This window comes from Nyctereutes procyonoides, unplaced genomic scaffold (assembly GCF_905146905.1).
Source record: "Nyctereutes procyonoides isolate TBG_1078 unplaced genomic scaffold, NYPRO_anot_genome, whole genome shotgun sequence".
NCBI classification, from domain to species: Eukaryota; Metazoa; Chordata; class Mammalia; order Carnivora; family Canidae; genus Nyctereutes; species Nyctereutes procyonoides.
This window is the reverse complement of record NW_026575040.1, coordinates 1,363,066-1,378,798: the sequence shown is the minus strand read 5'-3', so window position 1 is coordinate 1,378,798 and position 15,733 is coordinate 1,363,066. Positions and strand designations below refer to the sequence as shown.

Below are 15,733 nucleotides of genomic sequence, written 5' to 3'. Positions count from 1 at the left end.
TTGTATATTTACTGTAATTATTAGATGCATTTGAACAGGTCCTTGGAGTTATTGTATATTGTTGAACTTTTTTTTTTTTTGACAGCTTTAGTCAATTACCAGATATTATATATGTGACCAACACTAGACTGGGCTATAGGGAATATAAATGAAGTACAAAGTGAGGTCTTGGAAAAATAAATAAAATTAAAAACAAAAATAAATGAGGTCCCAGACGTTAGTGTTCCTTTTTGATATTTATATTTAGCCTCTAATTTTGCTTTTCATTTCTTAATACTAACTAGTACTGCATGTTTTAAACCAAATTATACTTCTTGCTATTTTGTAAATATATTTGACACTGCTATTTCTGTCTTTAGTATGCTGTGTCTCTTCTACCTTCTTTCCAGTTCTGAGTAGTCTTTCCTCACTAAGACTCATTTCAAATGTCCTGTGTGACATTTTCCCAGACACCTCTTTTATTCAATAAATACCCTATAGTGGCACTTACACGTTTGCCCTGTTTTAAGTGTTATACTTGAAATTAACTCTTCAGGAGCACTGTCATACCTGGCATATAGTAGTCACAAAATAATATTTGTTGAATTAAAGATCAGAAACAGCTAAAAAAAAAAAATAACAGGTGTGACAAAAAATAGGAGTCAAACTTCTGATCATAAGAGTAGTGATGAATGTTGAGTTACCAGATAGGCTAGGACTTAAACTGAGCCTCATACTTGGGGACCTTAAAGTAAAATCAATCAGAGTGAGTGCTAGGAGAATGATGAATTCCATTTTTTTTAAAGATTTTATTTATTCATGAGAGACACAGAGGGAGAGGCAGAGACAAAGGCAGAGGGAGAAGCAGGCTCCCTGTGGGGAGCCCAATACGGGACTTGATCCCAGGACCCCAGGGTCACTCCCTGAGCTGAAGGCAGACGGCCAATCGCTAAGCCACCTAGGCGTCCTGATAAATTCCATTTTTAAATGACATTAAAATGGATAAATATTGAGAGATTTCATAGTCATTGAATTTCCCTGGTTACAATAGAGTTACACTTGCCTTCATTTTTATGAATGATGCAGCCTTTTCACACTGTGAAATATTGGAAACAAAATCCTATCTAGTCCAGAAACCCCTCATGCGTGTTGTTTTTTTGTTTTAAGATATTCTTTATTCATGAGAGACAGAGGCAGAGACATAGGTAGAGGGAGAAGCAGGCTCCCTTTGGGGAGCTCGATGTGGGACTCAATCCCAGGACCTTGGGATCACGCCCTGAGCCGAAGGCAGATGCTCAACCACTAAGACACCCATACATGTGCCCCTCATACATATTCTTAGGGTAAGGATGTCTCTGTAGGTGATAACTAGTCATATTGTGCAAGATCATAAATCCCAATGAAGTGATCTGCCTAATAGTCCTTTTAAATGCAATTTGGGATCCTAAAGGATGTTTCCATTCCCAGAGGCTTGCAGCTGATCTCTATGTATGACTCTAGGTTTTCTAAATGATTGCCTGGTTCAGAATGAGGAAGTATGTGCTGAAGCGCTGCCAGAATGAGAAGAACCACTGGAGTAGCCTGATTAGACAGCTGTCAGTTGTCAGTACATCCTGAGTGCCAGAGAAGCCACACGTATAGCTCCCTATGGCCAAACCAAGACTCCTGGAGAAGAGTAAAGCTGTTGTCAACTGTCATGAAAGGACCTAACACTAGGGCTGTCTTATCCATGAGTACCCCCAGCCCTCAATATTTTTAGGCGCCCATGAAAATATTTTAATGTTTTTTAAAATAAGAAAAAAATGAACTTCAGTTGAACAAAATGTTTTAACATATGACATTAATATATTTGTCTTCATACCAAAATGGTCACAAAATGTAGTTGTTGAATTTTTTCTGGAGGAAGAGCCACAAAGACCAAAGTTTCCAGGGCTCACAGAAGTCACAATGCATTCCTGCCCAAGATCTACCCATCTTCTCAAAGTCAGTGCTAGACTGAAAGAGCTACAAATTTGGGCAGATATTTGCTACTTTAATCTAGTTCTTCATCTCTGCATCCCAGTGTCTTCATCTGTATGCTAAATTTGTTTTCTTTTTTTACCTGTGGGTCTTTTATTTATTTAAGTAATCTTCACACTCACCTTGGGGCTTAAACTCACAACCCCAAGATCAAGAGTCACGTGCTTTACGAACTGAGCCAGCCAGGGACCCCAGTATAATGAGTTTGGACCAGACAACCTGTGAGGGCTTTTGCAGGCGTATTTCCTTAAGTGAAGTCCTACATCAGACAAATTCCAGGCCAAAGCATATTATCTAACATGACCTTAATGTGAACTCAGGTCATGTGATAACTCACATAGACACAAAACAGGGCTGATAATCTCCCCTATATTTTTTTGTCCGGTTAGAAGTACTAGTTTGGGAATGATAGGAGCATAAAGTATGTGATACTAGCATGCAACTAGTAAAGACATTTACTAAACAACTAGTATTAGAAGTAGTAAAATGCCTGTATATTGTAAGTACTCAGTAAATATTTAATGGATAAAATAATGATGTATTTGGACTACTAGCTTATTTTCTTAAGAGAAATCTGTATTTACCAGAAAAAGTGTTAATCTGTGAGATTTTTTTTCTTATTCTCTACAGAAAAATAGCAGAAAACATTTCTGCAAATTGTGAGATTCTGAAAATTAAGCCCAGAGCTCTTTAAAATTGTTTTTTTATTATAAAGTTTTATTCTTCTCTATCTCATCTAAAATATGTGCTAAATTTAGATTAGAGTCATGTATCCCTTCTATTTGTATGTTGTCCATTATTGTTGAAAAATAGTTCTTATTTGATGTTCTTTCTATAATAAATGGGCCTCTATATCACTTATGCTGCTAGTACAACCTCCTTATTTTTTAGGGATGTCATACTGATAGAAAACAGGATGATTTAGTGGATGCCTCAAAATATATAATTAGATAAATTTGCTGAAGAACAAGTATTACAAATGACAATGAAATTAAGTCTAGATTGCCTTGTTTTTTTTTCCCCTGCCTAGTAATAACTGCAACTACTTTGATGTATATCAGAAGCACCTGAGGGGCACCTCGGTGGCTCAGCTTGGTTGAGTGTCCTACTCTTGATTTCAGCTCAGGTCATGATCTCAGAGTCATCAAGCCCCATGTTGGGCTCTGCACTGGGTGTGGAGCCTGCTTGAGATTCTCTCTCGCCCTCTCCCTCTGCCCCTTCCCCCACTTGTGCTCTCTCCCTCCTTCCTTCTCTCTCTCCCCTCCCAGATAAATAAATAAATAAATAAATAAATAAATAAATAAATAAATAAATAAATAAAATCTTTTTAAAAAAAAAAAAAGGCAACTGAACTACTTTTCAAAAGTAGACATGTCCATGCACCATCTGAGACCTGCTGGTGTGGTATCCATAGGAATGTAATCCATGGATCTGTATTTGAAAAAGGTCCCAGATGATCTTAGCAGGCACTAGAGCCTGAGAACTGCTGTACTATATAGTAAAGTAGAAAGAAGTGTGGACTTTGGCGTCAGATCTGAATCCAGAGTCCAGATCTGCCACAGTGCAGGTCTGTCACCAAGTTACTTTTTCCAAATTTCAATGGCCTTATCTATATAATAAGAATGATGATTTTTTTTTAAGATGGGTAATACTTTCTAAGGCTCAGAATTTGGGAGACTTGAGATAATAGATGAAAAGTGCCTGACATAAAGTAAGAGATAGGTAGTATTAATATTCCAGTAGCATGGAGTTATCCTCAGTTTTCATCTTGACTTATGAAGAGTGAGGTTTTTCTCATAGTAGCTCTTTTCTGTATCTAAAAGAATATTTATGCAGAACTTCCACCTGCTGTCTTTTAATTAGGCAGATTTACTTTGGGATTTGAACTTTCCTCCAAGTTTGCATTTGGACTACTCAGAAAACAGTGGCAGAGAAAATAGGTGGCATCTTGCTTTTTTTCATCTCCCAGGAGTAGCTAATTATTTTTAGATCCAGTCTCAGAGTTATCCATTTTCTTTTTTTTTTTTTTTAATTTTTTTTTTATTTATTTATGATAGTCACACAGAGAGAGAGAGAGAGAGAGGCAGAGACATAGGCAGAGGGAGAAGCAGGCCCCACGCACCGGGAGCCCGATGTGGGATTCGATCCCGGGTCTCCAGGATCGCGCTCTGGGCCAAAGGCGGACGCCAAACCGCTGCGCCACCCAGGGATCCCATCCATTTTCTTATTTTAAGAACCGATATTTGGTATATCATGAATTTGGAACATGAAATTTAGTTGCAAAACCATAGAATAATGGGGTTTTGTCAATGAAAGAACAAATGGATACCTAATTCTTTGTACTGGCATCTCCATCATATGTTTGTATGGCTAGTTCCATAGATCTATAAATGATAATGTTTCAAATCTCTTTTGCAACATCCTGAGTCAATTTAATTAATGGTGTAATAGTAGTATAAAGCCACAAGAGAAAGAAAAGGAGAAATAATGTACTTTTCCTGGTTATGGCCTTTTTGTATCTATGATATTACCCATTTATCCTTTTATTTTCAGTTGCTGTGAACTTGACAGAATGATAAGTATTGATTTCCCCGCCCCCCTTGTTTTTCTTAAATAGAGCATACTGCTAACCATGAATATTTAATTTACACGAACTTTGCCTAGCATGTGCATTCACAATGCCTTCTCAGTAAAGAGGCTTCCTTTTTATTTACTTTGTTGGATGCATCATATATAGAAAACAGTGAGTATATTAAATGTTACAAATTGTTATTAAATTACAAAAATGCAAATGCTTTAGACAACATAATACTGTACTTGATGTAGCCTTTCTACTTCTTGTATTCTAGGATTGCCTTTAATACATCAGGGGTGGTCTTCCATTATGCCCAGTTATATGATTTTTTTTCTTTTGTAAGCCTCTGCTAAGATTGCACCATTGCATATTTTTGGACCATGTAGGAAAATTTAATACCACAACACTTTTTAGGCAAGAAAATGCAGAAACTACAGCAGATGAGAATATGAAGAGGCAAAAACTATTTTAACCACTCTATTATTTTTTGATGTACGTATGTATGTAAGGTCTGCTCCCAATGTGGGGTTCAAAATTATGGCCTCAAGATCAAGAGTTGCATGCTCTACCATCTGAGCCTGCCAGGCGCCCCTCATATTAACCACTTTACACATTCAGAGATCTTTTTTGTTTTGTTTTGTTTATTCATGAGAGACACAGAGAGAGGCAGAGACAGAGGCAGAGGGAGAAGCAGGCTCCATGCAGGGAGCCCGACGTGGGACTTGATCCCAGGACTCCAGGATCAGGCCCTGGGCTGAAAGCAGGCACTAAACCGCTGAGCCACCTGGGCGTCCCACATTCAGAGATGTTTGACTGTAAGTAGTTGGAATCTTGGCAATATATCCCTGAACATCCATTCCGGGATAACACCAGTCAGTGAAGCATATTAAATGTCTATGATGTATAGGCTCTGTGTGAACACAGAAAAAAAAAAGCAGACTGTTCCAGAAAATAATGTAGTTGGGAAAATATCTGGAGACCCATAAATACAACTACAAGGTAACAGAGCAAACTCTTAATAGGAGCAATGTAGTGTAATGCTTGCGAGCATAAACTTTGGAGTCAGGGTGCCAGGCTGAAATCTCAACTTCTGTACTAACTGGGCACGTTATCTCAAAATACTTCACCTTTTTTCATTTACAAAATTAGATAGTTGATTGATAATAACTGATTTGAAGTGTGAAGGGATTTGAAACCCAAGCAAAGAAATTTGGGTTCGATATGTTAAGAAAAAGAGAGTCACTGAAATTTTTTTGAACAGGCAAGTTACATGGTGAAATTAATTGAGGAACATGATTTTAGTGACTGTAGATGAACAAAGTAGGAGGGCCTCAAGGCATACACCAGCTGAGAGACTGCCAGAACCATCTAAATGTGAAAGATGCAGTTGTGGAAGTAGAAATGGATGGACAAGACCAAATATCGCTGTGGAGAGAAAACAAAATCATTCAGATTTCATGATGGATTCAGTGTGTTCTTTTAAATACCCCACTCCCTACAAATGGCACAATTCAACAAAATCTTAAAAAATGCTTGCGTAGCAGCTCAGGGAAATCTCTTATAAGTGCTGTCAGAAATTATAAACTCTGGGGACTCCAGCTGGTAATGTGTGCATTCACGTACAGCTTCCTTTGCCCCTTTATACGCTGAAGCACAGCAGGAAATATTGGCTTATCCCAGTAGGAAGTATCTCTATAGGAGATGCTCAGTGAACTGAATGCCTTTGTTTAGAACTAATTGACCTTTCTAAAACAGCATTTTTTTAGAGCTTATTCAATTTAGGGAGACTTTAACTATCTGATAAGTCAAGAGACAAATGAGTTCTCTTTTAAGCAAGGTCAGCAATCATGTTGAGGGAGAAAAGAAGAGGGAAGGCACCATCAATAAAAACTAGACAATTAAAATTTTATTATAATATGAACATTGAATTGTATCACTAATCTTTTCCTCCATCGTGGTATTAGCTGGGTGATACCAACCTTTTTTCAGTCTTTTTTATTGTAGGATGTAAGAGTGTTAGATTTATAAGATTATAAAGTAAAAGAATCTAGAATTAGGAAACTGTCTTGGTGTTTTGATCTGAATTTCTTTTTCTTGAAGTAGAAAAAGAGATGCTGCCTATTTTTTAAACTTTTTGAGGATTTTGACTCATATTTTTTATTATTATAGATGATAAAGAATAACCCTGACAAAAAAATAAGAAAAGGAATAAAATTGTTTTAAGAGAAAATTCCCTGAAAGTATATCCAGAGGGATAGATTTTTTTTTACTCCGAGCCAATTGTTAATATTGTTCTATAAAGTACTTTATAAACCTAACAAATATATATCATAAATAAGTTTTTAAAAATCTCTTTAATAAAAAAAATCTCTTTAATGAGGCTATTATTTTCCCTTTAAAATTAACTCATTGTCAACTGGTCAGATATTTCCAGCTGTTGTTTTTAACTATCTGGCAGAGTTATTTTCAGTGAGGAGAGGAATTTATTAGTAATTTTATGCTTTAGTTTATGTAACAGGACAGTAGTAATAATTTTATTTTGTCAATCAATTACTTAATGGATTTAATGAAGTACTCTATGATCAAATGCATTACCACTCTTCACACTAGTATTAATGGTTTGGGTAGTGGCTAGCTATGTAAGAGAAAAATTTTTTACAAGATCTTTTGTTTTGACAAAAGAATCCATAAATCCTTTCCTTCAGCCACAGTATTCGAGTACACTATTGATTACAGAACATTGCATTTTGTGGGGTAATGTCCAGATTGCTTGCTACTATAGTTAGGTCATAAGGAAAACCTTGAATTTGGGTGAAAACAACTCTTGGTTATAAATGCAAGATCATATCTTGGCCCTTCGGCCCTGCTTAAATTTTACTCTAAGGTAAAACTCTGACTAGGCATGTGCTGTTGTTGCTTTTCTATTGAGACTTGGATGTTAGCTAAGAACGAGTGGGCAAAAGGTGAAAGAAGAAATCTGATCTTACCAGGTAGGATTAAAAGAATGGAATAATGACTTAAAATTTTGAAACAAAAGTGCTCTTAGCAAGTGAAGCAGAAGCTACCATTACAATTTACAGAATTAGTCAAATGATGTAAATGCATTAAAATACCTGTTTTTCCTGGAGGCATTTGTTGGCTGTAGGCTAATTTCTACCTCTTTTAACTAGCTTTGGGCATCATTTAGTCAGTACTGGCTTAATTATAATTAAAATCATTGCTTCTCAAGCTTTTATGACATACTAATCTTTTTAAAACAAAGTCAGATTTCAGTAGGTCTGAATTTGGGACAAGATTGCAGTTCTAACAAGCTCACCCGTGATACTGATACTGCTGGTTAGTGGACTATATTTTGAGTAGGAAGAGTCTAAGTAATTATTCTTACTACCTGGTGCTCCTGTCTCCTTACTCTCTGTTTGCCTTTTTGCCTATAAGATTAGCCGTTTTCCCTTTATTTTGCGAGTTCAAACTATTTCATAATGCTTATTTATTCAATGACAAAATTGCATCTGGAAGACCTGTTCCATTATTAGTGGAAACTTGTGTCTCAGAGCTATAGTGTATGCCCCAAAGGAGTCTTTCACTGCTTCTGTGTCCAAGAAAATTGAATCACTGAGAGCTCTTGCCTTAACGGAGACCTTCCCATTTAAGTGTGATGATGTGGAAGGAGCATGAGTTTGAGAGTAGGATTTGGGCTGTACGATCTGGGTGAGGTTACTGAATTTCATTGACTCTCAATTCATTATTCTGTAAAATGAAAATACTTACCTGTATAAGGTTGTTGGGATGGTGATCAGCAATAATGTATATGAAGCACCTGGCATAGTATCTACAGGGTAGGAGGCATTTAATAAATAGTAAGCATTCACTGAATGGAATGAAACAAACATTAAAACTATTTCATTTTCTTAGCATCAGATATTTTATTACCAATGTAGCTGACAAGAAAAAAAATGTGTGGATTGTTTTCTATGGAAGAAAATTAAGGGTTAAATTATGTTCTTAAATTATTTATGTTTCTGTTTGACTTCCAGTTTTTAAAAAATAATTCCTTTGATTTCTTTGGTAGACTTGGAGTCAAATCACTTGAGTGTCTGTTAGAATCTCTGTGGTTCAGAAAAGAAATTAAATTTTAGATTCTCAACCTTATTTTGAATAAGGGAATTAATCATTCATTTATTCTCATTTACCTGATTTTGAGGTCAAGATATACCCAAGTAGTGGCATTTTCTGGACTCAACTATGTCCTTTCTCTCAGTATAGAGGAGAATCGTCAGGAACAACACAGCTGGTACCTTGAGGAACATGACATAAAGTTGGCATTGCCTGCCAAGCCTGAAAAAAGCCAACACTTGTTCAGCTACTAATCTTTTCAGGCAGAGCCTTTGATTTGGCCCCAAATGACTGCAGTTTACCATAGAAATATTTTTATTTGCTGCCAAAATCCTTTACAAAACTTGGTGTATTCTGAAACACAAACATATAGGCTATATTGGTGTTTGGTTTTTTTGTTGTTGTTCTTGTTCGTTTTTTGTTTTTTGGTTTCTTTAGTTTCCTTTTCCTCACTCACATTAGCCAGTTTCCCAATCTTGGCCTTAAAATGTTTGCCCAGTTAGGTGCTTCATAACAGAGATTCTTTCCAATAGCAAATGTGTTCCGGAATAACCTATTAGCTGTATTATATAATCAGGAGCACTAGCTGATGGGGTATTCATCTGTAAGAAAATATTCTCTTAGTACCCCTGGACTTAGCAATATAGATCCTCAATATCATTTGTCTCACTTCAAAGCTAATTGAAATCAGCCAGCCTATGTTTCAAAATATCTACACATATTACCAACCATCTGGCTGCTCACAAATGATGAAGACATTTAATATAAAACCTGGTTAATGCACCAGCTTCTCACCTCTAGAGAACTAATCTTGCCTAGGACACACGTTTAGTGTTGGTCTGCAATAGAGGGCAATCATTTGGGTCCCCAAACTCATGACAGTTTGATGTATTCACTCTCAGGTGACTGACCATGTGATAGATACTCAGAATGATCTTTGAGGGACTCATTCAGAACTGCAGTGACAGAGCAGAAGGTTCATGTATACCATTAGGGCCACAATATCTAGAGTGCACTGCAGGTGGGTAGGGGCATATGTGGCTGTTTTTTTAGTAACTAAATGCAATCTTATTATGAAGGTGATGCTGAATGAAATACGCTTATAGTAGAAAATTTGTAATATATACATTTTCATGTAGCATTTTGTTATTCGTCTTTCATTTGTTTAATTAGGATTATATGTGCATTATTTTTGGCAAAACTGGGATTCTATATGTAGTTTTTATTCTTTTTAAACCTAGTTATATTTTACCACCTTGTGTTTCAGTTTTTATTTTAATTCCAGTTAACATACAGTGCTGTGTTAGTTTCAGGTGTACAATATAGTGATTCAACACTTCCATACATCACCCAGTGCTCATCACAAGTGCCCTCCTTAATCTCCATCACCTATTTCACCCGTTCCCCCGTCCCCTTCCCTGCTGGTAATCCTCAGTTTATTCTCTGTAACTAAATCTCTGTTTCTTGATTTGTCTTAGGAACATTTTTTGACATCATTAAGGAACATCTCCATTTCAATTACTGTATAATAGTCTGTCATATTGCTATCTTCTCTTAAGTTATCAAGGGAACATTTATATTGTCTCTCATTTCCCTATTAGAAGTAACACTGTACTGAACATCCTGTGGAAAATTATTTCTGCATATAAATTAAACAGTGAACATATCATTGCTTCCTTTAAGGCAAATTCTTAGAACTTAATTGTAAGATCAAAAGACATGAAAGTATTTCTACTGTATTTATTTTGTTTCTTTGTATTCAGGGATGTTTTATATATGCCTCATCACACTTGAGAAAACTTGTACTTTTTTTTTTTGGTACTGTATAAAATACCCAATCACCTAGCCAATTGCTAGACATGGACATATTTTTCCATTTTAGAGCAATTTGATAGATGATTAACTCGTTTCTCAATTTTTTTAAGTGATTTTATTTATTTATTTATAAGAGACACAGAGAGAGAGGCAGAGACACAGGCAGAGAGAGAAGCAGGCTCCATGCAGGGAGCCCGATGTGGGACTAGATCCATGGCAGGGAGCCATGGACTCCAGGACCATGCCCTGAGCAGAGGCTCAACTGCTGAGCCACGCAGGTGTCCCTCTCAATTGTTTTAATTTGAATTTCTATGAAGTTTAGTGAGGTAGCATATAATAATTATTTTTGCTGAGTTTCAGGTGAATTTCTCATATACCTGTCAACAGTAGTCAAACATTAATAAAAGGGAAGTATTCCCTCTTCAAGTAATATTTGAAGTGGTAATAAGCAACAGAATTGCAGGTTTTTAAAGAGATCACATTTGTCCTGCTATCTTGAAGCTTCTGAGTAAAAGTTATAATTTCAAATCAAACAAATCTCAGTACATTTTTGTTAACTCTCTAAAACCAAATTTTACTAAGATTTTCATCATCTTTTACCAGATTTCTCATGAAGAATTTCAACTGCTTTACTTTTCACCAAGGAGCCCTGCTTTTAGAATTTTTCCTACTAATCTTGGTTACCTTTTCTTCCTCCTACTGCCCTTTTGGAAAATAAAGGCCCAGTTATTTTGCTTTTATCATATTTAAATATAAGCTGCCATGTATAAAAGCATTTATTCTTGTTGTGGAAGAGATAGGGACTATTGATGTCTGCACTCTATTCTCAATATATAAGGAAAATATTTGCTTATAGTCAAAAAGAAAATTAGGAATTATAATAATGTTAAAGTATTGCTTATTAATGAATGAATTTTTCTATATAAATTTATAAATTTGTGGATCTACTGACTTCAGAGTCTTTATTGTTAATTAATGAGGGTAAAGTGCTTTGAAGATGAAGAGTACTTTTTGGTTTTATTTAATTTTTTTTTTAGTAATCTCTACACCCAATATGGGATTCGAATTCACAACCCTGAGATCAAGAGTTGAATGTTCTTCCAACAGAGCCAACCAGAACCCCTAAAGATAAGGGTTCTTTTCAGGTGCTTTTATGTATTGATTTAGTTAGAGTTTTATTCCTTATGGTAGTGATGGTTTTTGAAAGCCCTCTTAGTTTTTATAGTTTCTCAAATCAAGTAGATATTTCAGTCTTTTTCAGTCTTCAGTACAGGCTCTTTGGGTATAAAAGTGTTGATGAGATTGTAACAGAGAAAGTACTGGGATTAACCTTGGATAAATGACAGCTTTTTTGCACCCTACTGGGAAGTAGTTTGGAAATAAGGTTGATTTTCATTTCCCACCAGAACATGTATATCATGATTAAAGGATGCCTACTATATGGTATCTGATACCAGAGCCCATGTTTGTCACTCACCAGTTAAACCTGGATCATATGTCTAGAGAAATAATGTTACAATGATTTGCTTTCATTGTGATCTTCCCTATTAAATAAATAATGGAAAGATATACTTCCTGTCTGGTAACAATAAAATTTAATCTTTTTGTGATATTTCTGATTGTTAAAGAATTTGGGGATCATTAATCATTTCCTAAATCATCTCATTTCTAAATTTTCCTTTTTATATCATCTGCCACTCATCCAGTTAAGACCTCTTTGCCATCTACTTGCACTACTAGGACTGCCTCCTAACTAATCTCCCTACCTCCATTCATTTTCCATATTGTAGTTCATTTTAAATAGCACAGATATATTGATCTTAATCTAAAATATAGATATGATTATATTCTTGCACCTAAAATTTATTGGCCATACTCTTAGGCCTAGCTAACATTGAATAATTTACATAATTTAATCCTAACAGTATTACAGCATTATTTCCCACCTCATTGTGTTTAACTGTTTGCTTTCATACCTTCATACCTTTCCTTGAATAGCTTAGGATGCAGTACATTTCTTTCTTTGTACCACCCTCAGAAATAATTTATATTCACTTGAAGGAGGGAAATGAGGAATATACAAATAAGTCCCATTCAGCCAGGGACTAAATGCAGTCTGTACATTGTAAAATGGGTAGCAATGGTGCAGACATAGAAAAATTTAATGCCTTCTGGTCTGGTAAACCAGAAATGAGAAACTAGGAATCTGGGAATGCCAAAGAGAGTGTAGCTTGCAAGGGGAGGAGTTAGACAAGAGATCTCTAGATTTTTGTCTTCCTGTATCTATGACTCACCTTTCAATCATATGTGCCCAAAATAGACTCAAAGCAGCCTAACTAAAAATAAAAGATCTGCACAAGAAAAAGTTTATAGAGATTAGCTAAGAGAATGATCTCCTAAAACAAAGGAAAAAATACTCATTAAAAATAACAGAATCTAGACTCTCCACAACTCGGGATACAATCCCAAATTAACTTGATATACAAAGAACCAAGAAAATAGAACACATTCTTATTTGAGTGAACCAAGTGTTGGAATTTACATATAAGAATTTTAAACCAGCTGTTATAACTATCATCAGTGAAGTAAAACAAAACATATTTTCAGTACATGAAAATCTCAGCAGAGAAATGGGAAGTCTTGGCAGATAATAGAAAAAAACAAAAAGATCAAATTGAAGTTCTAGAACTAAAAAATATATTTTTGAAATGAAAAATTCACTGGATGGACTTAATAGGTGAGTGGACATAAAAAGAGGAAGTCATCTCAAACAGATCAATATTAGTTATCTAAGACAAAAACAAGGGAAAAAAAGATTAGCGGGAAAATGTACAAAGCATCAAAGATCTGTTAGATGGTATAAAATAGTTAGCTTCTCATCGGAAACCATTGAGGACAGAGGAGAGGATAACATCTATAAAGTGCTAAAAGAAACTTGTCAATCTAGAATTCTATACCCAGCAAATATATTAATCAGTAATGAAGGGTGGACTTTTCATTATGATCATTTTGCAAAGATACAAATATCAGATCATTACATTATATATCTGAAACGAATATAATGTTGTTAATTCTACCACAATAAAACAAAATGAATGAAGACAAAATATATGTTTGGATAAAATAAAGCAGCTTTTTACCAAGAGACCTGCACCACAAGAAATGTGGTGTAAAGGACTCCTTCGGTCTGAAGATAAATGGTTTTTGATGGAAATTTGAATATTCAGTAAAGAATAAAGGATATCAGATATTCTAAATATCTAGAGAAGTATAAAAAAGACTTTTTTTTTTTTTACTTTTTTTCCTCTTAATTTCTTTATAGACTGTGACCATTGAAAACTAAAATTACAACATTTTCTTGCAGGGTTTATGATGTATGTAGAGGGACATATAGGCCTAGAAGATTGCAAGCCTTCTATAGTTTATGTGAAATAGTCCATTACTAACTATATATAAGTGAATTATGAAAACATGGATATATAATCCCTGGGTACAATTGCTATTAAGAATAATGCAAAATGTAATAGCTAAAAATCCAAAAGGAAAATTAAGCTGAAATTCAACAGGTACATAAAACAAACATAAATATGTTTGTAAACAATAGCAATGCTTCAAAATACATGAAGCAAAAATCAACAGAATTATAGGGCAAAATAGACAAGGTACAATCATAATTGACTTTAGTACCAACTTTTCATCAATTGATGGAACTAGACAAAAGAAAAAAATCCAGCACACAAATAGGTTATATGATGAATACTGTCAACTACCTAGTCTTAATTGCTTTCATAGGATGTTATACCAAATAGTAGCAATGCACTATTTCAGGTGCACATGGTATGTTTACCAAAGCAGTCTGCACCAAAAGCCAAATCTCATATTTGGAAAGGTTGGAACTACAGAGTTATCTGATCACAGTGAAATTTAATTAGGGGCACCTGGGTGGCTCAGTCAGTTAAGTGTCTGCCTTTACCTCAGGTCATGATCCCAAAGTGCTGAGATCAAGCCCCACATCAGGCTCAGCAGGAATTCTGCTTCTGCCTGCCACTCCTCCTGCTTGTGCTGTCTCTCTGTATGTCAAATAAATAAATAAAATCTAAAAAAAAATAAATTTAATTAGAAATGAATAAGATAATCAGAAAAACACATAAATGAACATTAAGTCAAAGAAGAAATTACAAGAGAAATTTTAAAATATTTTAAATTGATACAACATATAAGAATTTGTGGGCTGCAGCCAATGTGGTATATAGAGGGAAATGTTTAGCTTTAAATGCCTATATTATGCAAGAAGAAAGGTCTCAGATTGATGATCTATTTGACAAGTTGATCTAAAATTTATAGTGAGACTTGAAGAGCCAAAAAACATTGCAAAAGAACAGAGTTGGAGGACTTACACTGCCTGACTTCCACACTTAATACAGCCTACAGTAATCAAGGCAGTGTGATACCATGTAAAAAGAAACAGGTAGATCAGTGGAAAAGAATAAAGGCTGCAGCCTTAGTCCCACTCCTATATGGTTAATTGATTTTCTTAAAAAACAAAAGTTCCAAGGCAATTCATTAGGCACAAGAGAAGCTTTTCAACAAATGTTTCTAGAACAAGTGGACAGCTATGCACAAAGAAAGAAAGAAACCTCAGCTCCTACCTCATACTATGTAAAACAATTAACTCAAAATGGATTATAAGACTAAACATAAAAGCTAAAAATATAAAACATAAGGGAACATTTTAGTGACCTTGGGTTTGTTGAAGACTTCTTAAATTGGATACAGAAAGCACAAAATATTTTTAAAGAAATCAATAAGCTAGATTTCATCAATTCAAAAGTCTAAGCCAGAGGTCAACAAACTATGTTCTGTGGGCCAAATCCAACTGCTCTTTTGTTTTTATAAATAATGTTTTTCAGGAGTGGCCACACAATCATGTTCATTTGTTTTGTTTATATATTGTCTATGGTTGCTTTCCCATTCTAATGGCAGAGTTGTATCCAGAAATCATATGGTCTTTATTACCTGGCCCTTCTTAGAGTAAGTGTACCAAACACCCGTGGCCCTTCTTAGAGTGAGTGTACCAAACACCCATCTTAACTTATACTTTAAAAAATTAAAAAAAAAAAAGGAAAAATAAACCAAACAAAATAAGAACAAGGAAATGACAGGAGAAATCAATTAAATTGAAAAAAAAATGTAGAGGAAAAACCAATGAAATCCAAAGCTGGTGCTTTGGGG

General features: G+C 35.0%; 1 protein-coding gene across 14 annotated transcripts in view; it reads left to right on the top strand.

Annotated features, from left to right (window-relative positions):
* PEAK1 (pseudopodium enriched atypical kinase 1) overlaps positions 1-15,733 on the top strand; it is a 288,824-nt gene that overhangs the window by 172,263 nt on the left and 100,828 nt on the right. For 2 of the 14 annotated variants that reach the window (XM_055319933.1, XM_055319934.1), the window contains exon 6: positions 5,228-5,388. The exons of the other annotated variants lie outside the window; for them this stretch is intronic. The gene's annotated coding sequence lies outside the window, so the exon portion shown is untranslated. The remainder of the gene's footprint in view (positions 1-5,227; positions 5,389-15,733) is intronic. 14 annotated transcript variants of the gene reach the window in all.